Here is a 12,990-nt window from a genome sequence, read left to right on the forward strand (position 1 = left end):
ACGAAATGTTGGAGAGAATGTGGAGAAAGTGAATGCTCATTCACTGCTGGTGGGAGTGCAAACTGGTGCAGCCACTATGGAAAACAGTATGGAGATTTCTCAAAAAATTAAAAATAGAAATACCATATGATCCAGCCATCCCACTACTGGGTATTTATCCAAAGAACTTGAAATCAATGACCCAAAGAGACTTATGCACGCCTAGGTTCATTGCAGCATTGTTTACAATAGCCAAGATGTGGAAGCAACCCTTCTACAAATGAATGGATAAAGAAGATGTGGGGTGTGTGTGTGTGTGTGTGTGTGTGTGTGTGTATACACATACATACACAATGGAATACTACTCAGCCATAAAAAGACAAAATCATCCCATTTGGAACAACATGGAAGGACCTTGAGGGTGTGACATTAAGCAAAGTAAGCCAGACAAAAAAGATAAATACTGTATGATTTAATTCATGTGGAAGATAATAAATATATGGATAAAGAGAACAGACTAGTTGTTACCAGAGATGAAGGGGGTTGCGGGGTTGACGAAAGGGACAAAGGGGCACATATGTGTGGTGGTGGATAAAAATTAGATTACTGGGTGTGAGCACAATGAAGTGTATTCAGAAATTGATAAATAATAATGTGCACCTGAAATTATACAATGTTATAAACCATTATGAACTCAATGAAATTACTGAAAAAAACAATACCCCCTTCTAGCTATTTTCTATCGCATGATTTTACTTTGTTTTCTTCATGGTACCTGTCACCATCTCAATTATCTTTTTAATGTATTTATCTGTAGATTATTTTTTCTATATAGTATTTGGATTTTCCAAAGCATTTATTTATGAGTTTCTTTTACTAATCTTAAAATATTGAATACTAGTGAATCAGTATTAATTTAAGGTTTGTCTTCCATGGAATTTATTTCTGGCTTGCTATAATATCAAATCTATAGAGATCATGGAGAATATCTGAAATTAAATATTGTTTAGTTATATTATTAATTAATAACTTAATTACCTTAATACCTTTTAAAATTTAAAATACAATGCTTAATTTAAATGTTGAAATTTGTTTAAAATAAACACATGAGCTAAAAAACAAAAAGAAACAATATTTAAAGCCAAGAAGAGTGGGCTAAGTATTTGCATTTGCCATTTCTACAAAGCATAATGGACAACAGCTCATATTTTATTTAGTTCTCTAACAGATGGAAGAAAACCAGTGTCACTAAGTGAGAGGTGGGAGACGTTCCAAAATTAACAACAGAAAATATAAGCAGTTTTTTCCATATCTTTCTCAAACTTAAAAAGAAAACCTGTATTTTATGAAACAGTAAGTTATTAAAAGGAGCATAGCCTGCTGTAAATTAACAATTTGGAGAGTCATTGTACATGTTTAAAACTGATGGAACTACTGGTTCTTTGTAGTTTATTTCAATATTGGTTTCTATCTACAGTTAAATTTTATTTTAAATTAAAAATTCAACTAAGATGGTGATTTTAACTGTGTTTGCTATTACCAATGCTTTCTTATTCGCTATATTTTTTGTCTGTTTCTTTTTTCAGAAGTAAATATCCATTGGTGTGCCAGAGTTATAAGCTTTACATGAATAAATTATTGCTAACTCTAAACCCACTCTTTAATGTACTACTCACAAAAATGTAGAGGAATCTAAGTCTATGAGAGCGATCATATTTTATAGATAACCTTGAATCCTTCCTCATGTATAAAATTATTCTTTAAAACCTGGGTATTTTAATTGCTAGAAGTAGCAAAATAATATGAGTCACTTCAAATAGAAGTGTACCACTAATACACTGGGATGCCAATTTAGTGCTTCTAAAGTAACTGTGTATTTCTCAATGAGTACGCTTTATGAGATAATTCTTATGGGTGGGAGTAGGAAGCTGGCAGTGAAAAATAGATAGTTTTCCCTATTATGACTACATTTGGCTGCATGAAATGTAACATGAGACCATGTTGGACCAACAAATAGTATTAGCTGTTCCTTACGTGACAAGAAGTCCAGAGGTTGGGTCCAAAGTGCCTAATTAACTGAATTCTGTCAAACAAGTTCATACTTCCATCTTTCTGCTTCATTTCTCTTAGCCTGTGATATTTATTCTCATGTTTGTTTCCTCAAAGTGTAGCTTAAGCCATTGTAAAAATATGACTGTCCAGTATTCCAAACATCATAACAGTATTTTAAGCCAGAAGAAAAAGGAAAGCATGCAAGATCAGAAGGAGGCAAAAAATTTTCTAGAAATATATCGAAGAACCAGTTCTGTCTTTAAGGAAAGTTGGGAAATATAATTATTTGGCTGGTTAAATTTCTGAGGTTTTATTTTTAATGAAGAAAATGGGAAAGGAAAATTGCATATTATTTAGGCAACTGTATCATGACTATATTTTTCCAACTATCTTTGCCCTGCAGAAAATAAGCCTGTGAGAAGTCAGGTAATTTGGGGAACACACTCAGCCACTTACACAAGTCCTCTTACTCTAAAACATAATATTGAAAGTTAAAAGCATCCATCCCAGTGCCTCATTATTCTCCCAAGTTTCACTGAATATGTAAAGATACTTTCCATAATGTTCAGGATACTCAGTGCATGATCAAGAAATTTCCGACATTAAACATAAGATTGCACTACCAGACACGAGGACCTATTTTAAAGCTACAGAAATTAAGACAGTTTGGTTCTCTACCAGGATAAAGAAAAGGACCAGTATAAAAGAATAAACAGTGTGGAAATAGTTCCACACATTTATGGTTACTTGACTTAACTCAGATGTGAAAATGTAGTATTATGAGAAATAATGGACTGTTCAATAAATGGAACTCTGTTGATTAGACGTCCATACTGAAAAAAAGATAAATCTTGACCTCACATCACACATAAAAATCAATTCTGTGTGGTTTGTAGATTTGAACAGAAAAGGTAATACGGTAAAGCAATTTAAAAAATAGTATTATCTCCATGTCCTTGGGTTTAAAAAATGATTTCTTAAATAATATGCAAAAAGTGCTAATCATAAAGAAACAAAAAGTTGACAAAATTAACTTCACTAGTATTAAGAACTTTTGTTCATCAAAGACACAGTTAGCATAATAAAAAAGCAAGCTTCAGAGAGAGAGAAATATCTGTATTATACATATCTGACAAAACACTTATGTCAGATATATAAATTAATCATACAAATCAAAAAGAAAAAAGAGGCATAATAAATTCAATGAAGTTGCAAGATATAAAATCAATGTACAAAAATCTGTTGCATTTCTGTACATTAACAAAAAACTATCAGAAAAAGAAATTAAGAAAACAATCCCATTTATTATAGCATCAAAAGAATAAAATAGGAATAAATTTAACCAAGGACGTAAAAGATCTTTAAATTAAAAACTGTAAGACATTGACGAAAGAAACTGAAGGACACAAATGAGTGCACAGATACCTGGGTTCACAGATTAGGAGATTTAGTATTGTTAAAAGTCTATACTACCCAAAACAAACTACAGATTCAGTGAAATCCTAATCAAAATGCTAATGGATTTTTTTCACTAAAATAGAAGAAACAACTTCAAAATTTGTATAGAACCACAAAAGACCCAAAATAGTGAAAGTAATTCTGAGAAAAAAACAAATCCGAAGGCATCATTCTTCTTGATTTCGAACTATAGTACCAAGCTATAGTAATCCAAACAGTATGGTACTGGCATAAAAACAGACACATGGACCAACAGAGCAGAATAGAGAGTCCCAAAATAAACCCACATATATGTCGCCAACTAATGTACAACAAGAGTGTCAAGAAAACACAGTAGGGAAAGGATAGTCTCTTCCATAAGTGGTACCAGGAAAACTGTACATCCAAAGGAAAAGAATGAAATTGGACTTTTATCTTACACCATACAAATATCACTCATAATGGACGAAAGATTCAAACATAAGACCTGAAACAGTAAAACTCCTAGAAGAAAACATAGAGAAGAATCCCTTTGACATTGGCTTTGGCAATGATTTTTTGTCTATAACCAGAAAAACTTAGGCAACATAAAGCAAAAGTAAACAAGTGGGACTACATCAAACTAAAAAGCTTCTGCACAGCAAAAGAAACCATCAACAAAATGAAAAGGCAATCTGTGGAATGGGAGAAAATATTTGCAAACCATATATCTGATACAGGGTTGATATCTAAAATATATAACAAACACATACAACTCAATAGCAAAAAAAAAAAAAAATAACCCAATTTAAAAATGAGCAAAGGAATGAAATAAACACTTTGCCAAAGAAGACATACAAATGGCCAACACTTATATGAAAAAGTGCTCAGTATCACTAATCAGGGAAATGCAAATCCAAACCAAATGAGATATCACCTCACACCTGTTAGGATGGTTATTATCAAAGACAAGAGATAGCAAATACTGGCAAAGATGTAGGGAAAAGGAATGATTGTACACTATATATTTATATATGTATATTCCACTATAAATATATAATTCTATATATATAATAATATCCATATATATTGGCTGAATATTATTCAACCAAAGAAAAAAGTGAACGGAATCCTGAAATTTGCAACAACGTGGATGAATCTGGAGGACATGAAGCTGATGAAGTAAGCCAGACAGAGGATGACAAATACTATATGATCTCTTTTATATGTGGAATCTAAAAACATCAAACTCATAGAACCAGAGAGTACAATGGTGGTTACCAGCGGCTGGGGGGGTGGGGGGTAGAGGAAATAGAGAGATTTGGTCCAAGGGTACAAACTTTCAATTATACGATGAATAAGTTCTGGGAATCTAATGTACTTCTTGGTGATTATGGTTCCTGATAATGTATTGTATACTTGAAATTTAAGTAGAGTGGAGTAGATCTTAGGTGTACTCACCACACACACACAAGGTAACAATGTGAGGTGGTGGATGTGTTAATTAACTTGATTGTGGTATTTATTTCACAACGCATGTGTATATCAAACTATCACATCGTGAATCTTAAGTATATATAATTTTTATTAGTGAGGCATATATTTATTTCTCAATATACTGGAGAAAAAGAGAAAGAGAGGCATCACAATAGAAAGTGGGCAAAGGGCTTGAATACATACTTTAAGAAGAGTTTATCTAAATGGTTATTAAAAGAATAAAAATGTACTTGATTTTTTGTCATAGGGGAAATGAAAATTGAACACAAAATGAAATATCACTACACAATACTAGAATAGCTAAATTGAAAAAGACTGAAACTATACCAAGTATTCATAGACTGTGTACCAAATATAACTCCCATACATTGCCAATAGGTGGTTAAAAAACCACTTTGAAAACTGCTTGCAAGGAGGTGTAAAAGCTGAGCAGCTGCTTACCTTATAACCCAGCAATTTCACTCTTAGGGATAGAGCCAACAGAAATGCGTGCATATGTTCAGTAAGAGAAACGTACAGAATGTTCACAGCAGCTCTCTTTGTACTAGCCAGAAACTGGAAACAATCCAAATGTCCTTTAGCAGTTGGATGGATAAAATGTAATATTTTCACACAATTGAATACTACACAACATGGAGATTAAATAAATTTTTGCTAAAAAATCAAATAGACAACATCACAAAGAGCCAAATCAAGCATATATACTGAAACCTCCCATTTACAGAAGTTCAAAATCAGGCAAGACTAACCTATGGTATTAAAATTCAGGATAGTGGTTAACATTTGAGAGATATTGTCTGGGAGGGGGCATGAGAGAGACTTCTGGGGTGCTAGTAATCTTCCATTTCTGGATCCAGGTACTGGATACAGGAGCAAACTCATGGTTTGTGCAAACTCAACAAACTGAAAACTTACAGTTTGTGCACTTTTCTGTAGGTACGTTATACTTTAATAAAAACCTTAAAAATCTAGATGTACAATTGGTAAATACTGTCTCATTAAAATAAATCTAATAATTCGTAAGTTTGTAAAATAAGAAAGAGATTTCTCAGCACACTCCTCACACTTTAACACTTCATGCCTCAAAAGCAATCATTTTAACAGCATGGTGTAGAAGAGACCGTTATCTTCATACATGTTAGTGTATGTGGAGATCTCTGTATTGGAGATATTTTTATATCAATACTTACAAATCTACCTTATTTAGTTTAACACCCACATAATTTCCCCAGTAGGATCACAACAATTACCCATTTCCACTTACAGATATTTAATTTGCTTCCTACTCTGCTATTTTACACAACGAGTCAGACGTATTTTTATGTGTATATATGTGTGTATACGCAGGTATTTTTGTCAAAAGCTGTTGTAGATTTGGAATTGCTAATCTAATGGATGAGCACATTTTACATGTTGAAATATGCTATCAAATTTTTCCCTAAGTGTATAAAATACCTATACTTTATAGTATTAGATAAAATTTCATTGTATCTTTTTGACTATAGAAAATTATCACATTAATGTGATAAAAATTAAAGTACTGCTTGTTTATCCTTATAGAACTAACCCATTTATGGATAGGAAAGTTTCTTAATCTAGGAAAATAAAATTAACTTCATTTAAAGACGCCAAAGAAGAATCTTTGACTCATAAAACTTTTAATCTTTTATGCATTATGTCAGGTTGGTAGCCAAGAATTCTCAGAATAAAATATGGTATTCTTTTTTTCTTTTTTTTTGGAGGAAGATTAGCCCTGAGCTAACATCTGTTGCCAATCCTCCTCTTTTTGCTGAGGAAGACTGTCCCTGAGCTAACATCCGTGCTCATCTTCCTCTGCTTTATATGTGAGATGCTTACCCCAGCATGGCTTGACAAGTGGTGCATGGGTCCACACCCCGGATCCGAACTGGCGAACCCTGGGCCGCTGAAGCAGAATGTGCAAACTTAACCACCGGGCCGGCCCCCTGGTAGTGTTGAGGAATGAATTTAGTAAGAATGAAAGTATGAAAATTAATAAAAATTACTGCAAGATGTTGATTTCCGTGAGTGTCAGTCCAACAACTGATATAACCAACATTGTTCCATGAGATAGAAGTTCTCATGCTTTCTTGAAGCAAGCCTGCCAGATTCCAGTCTTTCTCACAAATACTTTCCATTTTCTTAGAACCTGACCCAAAGGATTCAATCTACAGTTAGAAGTGTTTTGTAAAAAGGTTCTGTCCAACAGGGATTGTGGAGATTAATGGGACCATCATCTCTCAAATGGAGTTACCCTGGAGAAAAAAGAGAGTTAACCAGCTGGTATAATAGGAACAGAAACCAAGACATATGGAGACAGACAAAGGAAGAGAAAGTAGCTGAGTCTCTGATGATGGAGAACTAAAGACTTAACCAAAGGACACTGGCTTCTAAAAGAAGCGCTGCTACTTTCCCAGTCTAGTCATTGGAGTTGCTGATAGTCTTAATATAACAGAGGTTGTGAATAACGTTCTAGGCAACATTGTGCTTGTTTGAGATGCCTGTCTTTTTTACTTCTCCATATTAAAAAACCCCATTTATTAAGGCTGTAAAGCAATATAGTGGCTGAGTTCAGTAATACATAAAGATTTCATGGTAAAATATACTCTTTTGGTGATTAAAGAGTTTCTGAAACAACTGAAAAGTAATCATGGTGATGAGAGTGTTACCCCTAGGAAGAATAATTGGAAAGTGATTTTAACCAAAAAATGTAACCCACTTAAGTTAAATTAGACTCCCTGATGAAGGGGACAACAGAAGGCAGACAATCTGTATGACATCTGTAAAATGGAACCCAATGATAGTCTCTCTAATACATCCAGGGAACAGATCTTTTTGAACATATACAAAAGATATCAGCTTGCAGACACCCTAGTTTGAAGAAAAAAACAAATGTGGTGGTTATGTACATTATATATTGAAAAGGCAAGAAACTGTCAATCAATGTTAGATAACTCCAAACTATTCTAGTTGATGTAGCTTTAATATATATTTTAATAGCTAGAGAATTAGTTGTATGTCAAAATTTTGCAAATTCTTCTCTGTTTTTACACATACGTTTTGAATTGATTGTTTATATTTCAAGAGATGCTATTAGATTTATAACTAATATTGTATTAGAGATATTGATAGCATCACAATATTGAGTATGTATTTCCACAAATAAGATATGGCTTTTCTTTTATTAAATTCATCTGGATTGAAGTCCCTCAGTAGCATTTTTAAGTTTTCTTTAAATAGTACTTACAAATTTCTTCTTGTTTTTTTTTTTTTTTTGAGAAGGTATACATATGTCTTTGCTCCTGTGAGTAGAAACTCTTCTTCATTTTCACTTTTTAACTGATTTTTGGTTTATATATGACTGCTTTTTAACTAGCCACCTTATGTACTTCCCTTTCTGTTTCCATATTTTCAGATGGCTATCTTTAGTTAGAAGTATAAAATATCATTATCAAAAGAATATTGCCTGCCCCTTTAAAATTTTTATATATCTCATTACTCTTTGTGTACTAATTGCATTCATTCATACTTCCAAAATAATTTTAAATGACAGTGATTACAGTGGGCCTCTTTGTCATGGTCTTGACTTCAGATGGAAGATTTCAATGACTGTTGCTATGAGATAATTTTTTATGGTATAGAGGCAACTATCTAGTCTACTTTTAAGATTCACTGTATAATCACATTTTGATTTTAAATTTTGTCAATTATCTTAGCATCTATAGAAATTATTTTTTTCCTTTGTCATATTGACATGCTGAATTGTATGTTAGTAGATTTTATAATTTTGAACTACATTTCTGTTCCTGGTAAAAATCTCATTTATTCATGTTAACATTCTTTGGAGTTTACTCACACAAGCCTTTTAGAAAGATTCTTGCTTATATATTTATAATTGAGATGGGCCTATTTTCTGTTGCAATTGCTAGCTGTGGATGTCAAGAGTAACGCTGTGTTTGTAAAAAGTAGATAATTCTTTCTTCCTTTACTCTCTGTACTCTTAAAATTTTCTAATAGTATAATGTTCTATTCTTTAAAGTTTCTACAAAACTGGTTCTAGTTCACTTTTGGAGTTAACTACTTTAAAACTTATCCATTTCTTTTTGAGTTATGAATTTACTCAGTTTTTTAATCTCTTTTGAACCAAATTTAAAATTTATATTTTTCAAAATAAATCATGTATTTCGCAGAGCTCTTTATATTTACTTGCCTAAACTAAAGTAAAATATTTTCTTAAATCTAGTAACAACTATTTCATTTATTATTTTGTATATTTGTCAAAAAACTACTAAATGCCATCTGAATTTTTTGACTATTAGTTGTTTCTTTTGTTTTTCTAAAATGATAGATTTATTAATATCTTATTAGAGAACATAGAGTTTTCATTAGACTTATAATAATTAGAAGGAGCCATTTCATTCAATGTACTCATATTACAACGAAGAAACCCCAAAAGCTGAATGGATAAGTGATTTATTAAGAATTATATAACTGCTTATGTTATATCCTTCAACGCTTGTCCAAAGTTTTCCTCTACAGTGCAAACACAGTAAGACCTGTCTGTCACAGGATTTATGTCTCGGAAAAATTTATTGGATTCCTACCTTAGCACTTTATAACTTTATGACCATGGGCAAATTGCTGAACTTCTCTGTCCTTCATCTATTTTCATCTTTAAAACAAGGTGATAATTTACTGGCTGCCTTGTAGTTTCACTTGCTAGCAATGTTTGGTAAATAATCTATTAAAAATTTTTTTTTCCGGAAAAATGATGGACCACAAACCTGTGCTTTAAGAACTACTGTGTATGTTTTATAACTTTATTTTATATGTTTAAACTTTACTCTCCTTGAGTTGGCTTTTATAGCAAAGTCCTCATTTGGATTTAAAGAAAATTTTATACTAAATTTTTCGTATCTAATCCTAAATATCAAGTGTAAGATATATAGATGTATATTACATTTGTGTTACTTCAAGTACTTTAATCGACTTCTTTCTTATTGAAATCAGGCCTATCAATTGAGATTGTTTGTCAAGTATCCTCTGCGAATATTCAGTTTTTCTTTTTGCTTTAAAGTTCTGTTTAAAAATAATAATAATTCTCTAGTCTTTTCCTGGTATCCTTTCCTTTGGACAAACACTTTATCTTTGTTCCAGTCCAGTGTTGATTACATCAACAAGCCTGTTTGGTTTACTTTCCATCTTAATATGACTAATGGACCACTGTTTATATATTTTTCTGTTGCTTTTACTAACTATTCTGCTTGCCAATGTGCTCTGTTTGAAGTATACATATCCTCCATCTGCTGTAACATTTTGTACCCGTGTCCCAGCTGTACTAATTCTATTAATTGCATACTATTTATTGAATTTCATTACCCAGAGTGAGTCTTAGGTGTTAGAGAAACCTGAACTACGTATGAACAAAATTCTTCTGGTTTCAATATTTTGTTCTTAGAATTCATTCATAAAATAAAAACACTTGTGCTTTTAGTTTTCTTTGAATTGTGGCCCTTAAATAAGTCTACTAAAGTATTTGATCCATTCATCTTGCCAGAAATAGGCTTTTTTGTGAGAAAAGTAAACTATCCTTTTACTCCCTTTGAAAAGAGTGCATTGATGATGATTTTGCAGTGGATTGTATAGATTCTGGCAAAACCATAGTCCAGAATCTATAGAGAAGAGCATTTGCTCATTCGCTGTCTGCCTCTTAATAGATCTAATAACATTGGATATATCATTAAACCTCTGTGAGTCTCAATTTTCTACTTTGTAAAATTTTAAATTGGCATTTTAAAAATCTTTCACATAGGGTGGCTTAAATAATACTAAATTTAAACAACCAACATGCAACAAAGTTTTTGCACAGTGCCTGAAATTTATTTCTCCTTTTATTGAATAAAGAAATTAGACTAGATGGCATTAGGTCCTTCTTATAGTCCTTTCTGGTTCTGGCATACATTCACATTTTATTTTATTTTATTTTATTTTTAAAGATTGGCACCTGAACTAACAACTGTTGCCAATCTTATTTTCGTTTGTTCTCCTTTTTCTCCCTAAATCCCCTCAGTATATAGTTGCATATTTGAGTGGCAGATCCCTCTGGTTGTGGCACGTGGGACGCCACCTCAGCATGGCCTGATAAGCAGCGCCATGTCCACGCCCAGGATCTGAACTGGCAAAACCCTGGGCCGCCAAATCAGAGAGCATGAATGTAACCACTTGGCTACAGGGCCAGCCCCTTACATTTTATAATATGGATATAGTTATATTTTTCCTCTAAAAACTGTCTCTCTTGCCTCCCAAACAACTGGTTCCCAGAGCTCCTTCTTTGAAGCCATTTCCAGCATTTAGTCACAAGTCCTTAGAGTATAATTAATATTAAGGGTAAAATTTGATCAAAACAGACAGAATCTATGATAGCTCTGATTCAGTGATAAAAAGTTGAATCATCTCTTCATCTACCACAAATGATTATTCTCTTAGAATATAAAGCTTTGGCCTTTGAAGCTAGATCTGAGTTTGAATCTTGCATCTACCTATTATTTTAGCAATCTTGGACAAATCGCTTGAACTCTCTGAAGTTTTCTGTTTTTTAGTAACAAAGATTGGCCCTGAGCTAATATCCATTGCCAAGTTTCTCTTTTTGCTCAAGGAAGATTGTCCCTGAGCTAACATCTCTGCCAATCTTCCTCTATTTTTGCATGTGGGACACTTCCACAATACGACTTGCTGAACAGTGTGTAGGTCCACACCTGGGATCCAAACCTGCAAACCCTGGGCCACCAAAGCAGAGCACACAAACTTAACCACTACTTCACTGGACCAGCCCCTCTAAAAGGCTTTTATCTTCTCTAAAAAGAAAATAATACAATACGTCTTTTCCTACCTTCCACATTTCTGTGAGAATCAAATATAATAATGTTCTTCATTTTATAGATTAAAAATGCCAAGAAAGGAGGCCAACACAGTGACATAGTGGTTAAGTTTGTGTGCTCTGCTTTGGTTGCCTGGGGTTCACAATTTCAGATCCCAGGCGCGGACCTACACACTGCTTGGCAAGCCATGCTGTGGCGGGTGTCCCACATATAAAGTAGAGGAAGATGGGCACAGATGTTAGCTCAGGGCCAATCTTCCTCAGCAAAAAGAGGAGGATTGGAAGCAGATGTTAGCTTAAGGTTAATCTTCCTCAAAAAAAAAATGACAAGAAAATATTAGTTATATTTATTTTTATGGCATTGTGAGTTGACTGTCAATTACCCTAAAAGCAGAAGAGCCTAGTCATGAAGACTATCCCTCTCTGATGAGGACGATTGAAGAGAAAAATAACCTGGAACACTGGGCCACATTATGTATATTCCAGTGTATTCAGGCCCCACAGCTCGACATCAAGTACCCTGTTTTAAGCTCTTGAGACATGTTCCCATGCAGGTATCCAGCCAGACTCTGGAGAACCCCTATTTTAAGAGTATAAAAATTTGTCAACAGTTAAATTTTAAAGGGTGGTTAGTGTTTAGTCTGATGCATTCAGGCAACTCAAGCCACTAAGACTTGCCGGGAAATTGTTGGAAGGAATGTTTTGGGAGCTACCAGTCCATCAAATTAAAGACAGCAAAACCTCACATAATTTATCTATAGAAACCTCTTATGGTACCCTCCCTCAACTCCTCCCCTGCCATTTCCCTTACTCAACTCTACACTGAGCGGGAAACAAGCTCAATCAGAACAGAAGCCAGCACAAGTCTAAGCCACAGACATCACTGCAGCCTCAGACATTCACAACAGAAGAAGATATCACAAACATCATGGAGCTGCAGCATAGGGGCTGGTGCCAACTACCAACACATGCCTTTTACAGTCCTGGGGGTTAAACCCAAGAACAGAAGTTTACCTCATCTAACTCAAGCAAGATCTCAATTTATTGAAAATATAATCTGGGGCTCACAAAATTAGCAAAAGACTGGACAACAAGGTCTAGAACATGAGCAGGAAGAAGGAAGACTGGAAACAGGAACCATAGCAAAGTGC

General features: G+C 33.6%; 1 long non-coding RNA gene across 5 annotated transcripts in view; it reads left to right on the forward strand.

Moving 5' to 3' along the window:
• LOC139076476 (uncharacterized) overlaps window positions 1–12,990 on the forward strand; it is a 116,455-nt gene that overhangs the window by 12,847 nt on the left and 90,618 nt on the right. The gene's annotated exons all lie outside the window — the stretch shown is intronic.

The sequence above is a fragment of the Equus przewalskii genome, chromosome 16 (assembly GCF_037783145.1).
Source record: "Equus przewalskii isolate Varuska chromosome 16, EquPr2, whole genome shotgun sequence".
NCBI classification, from domain to species: Eukaryota; Metazoa; Chordata; class Mammalia; order Perissodactyla; family Equidae; genus Equus; species Equus przewalskii.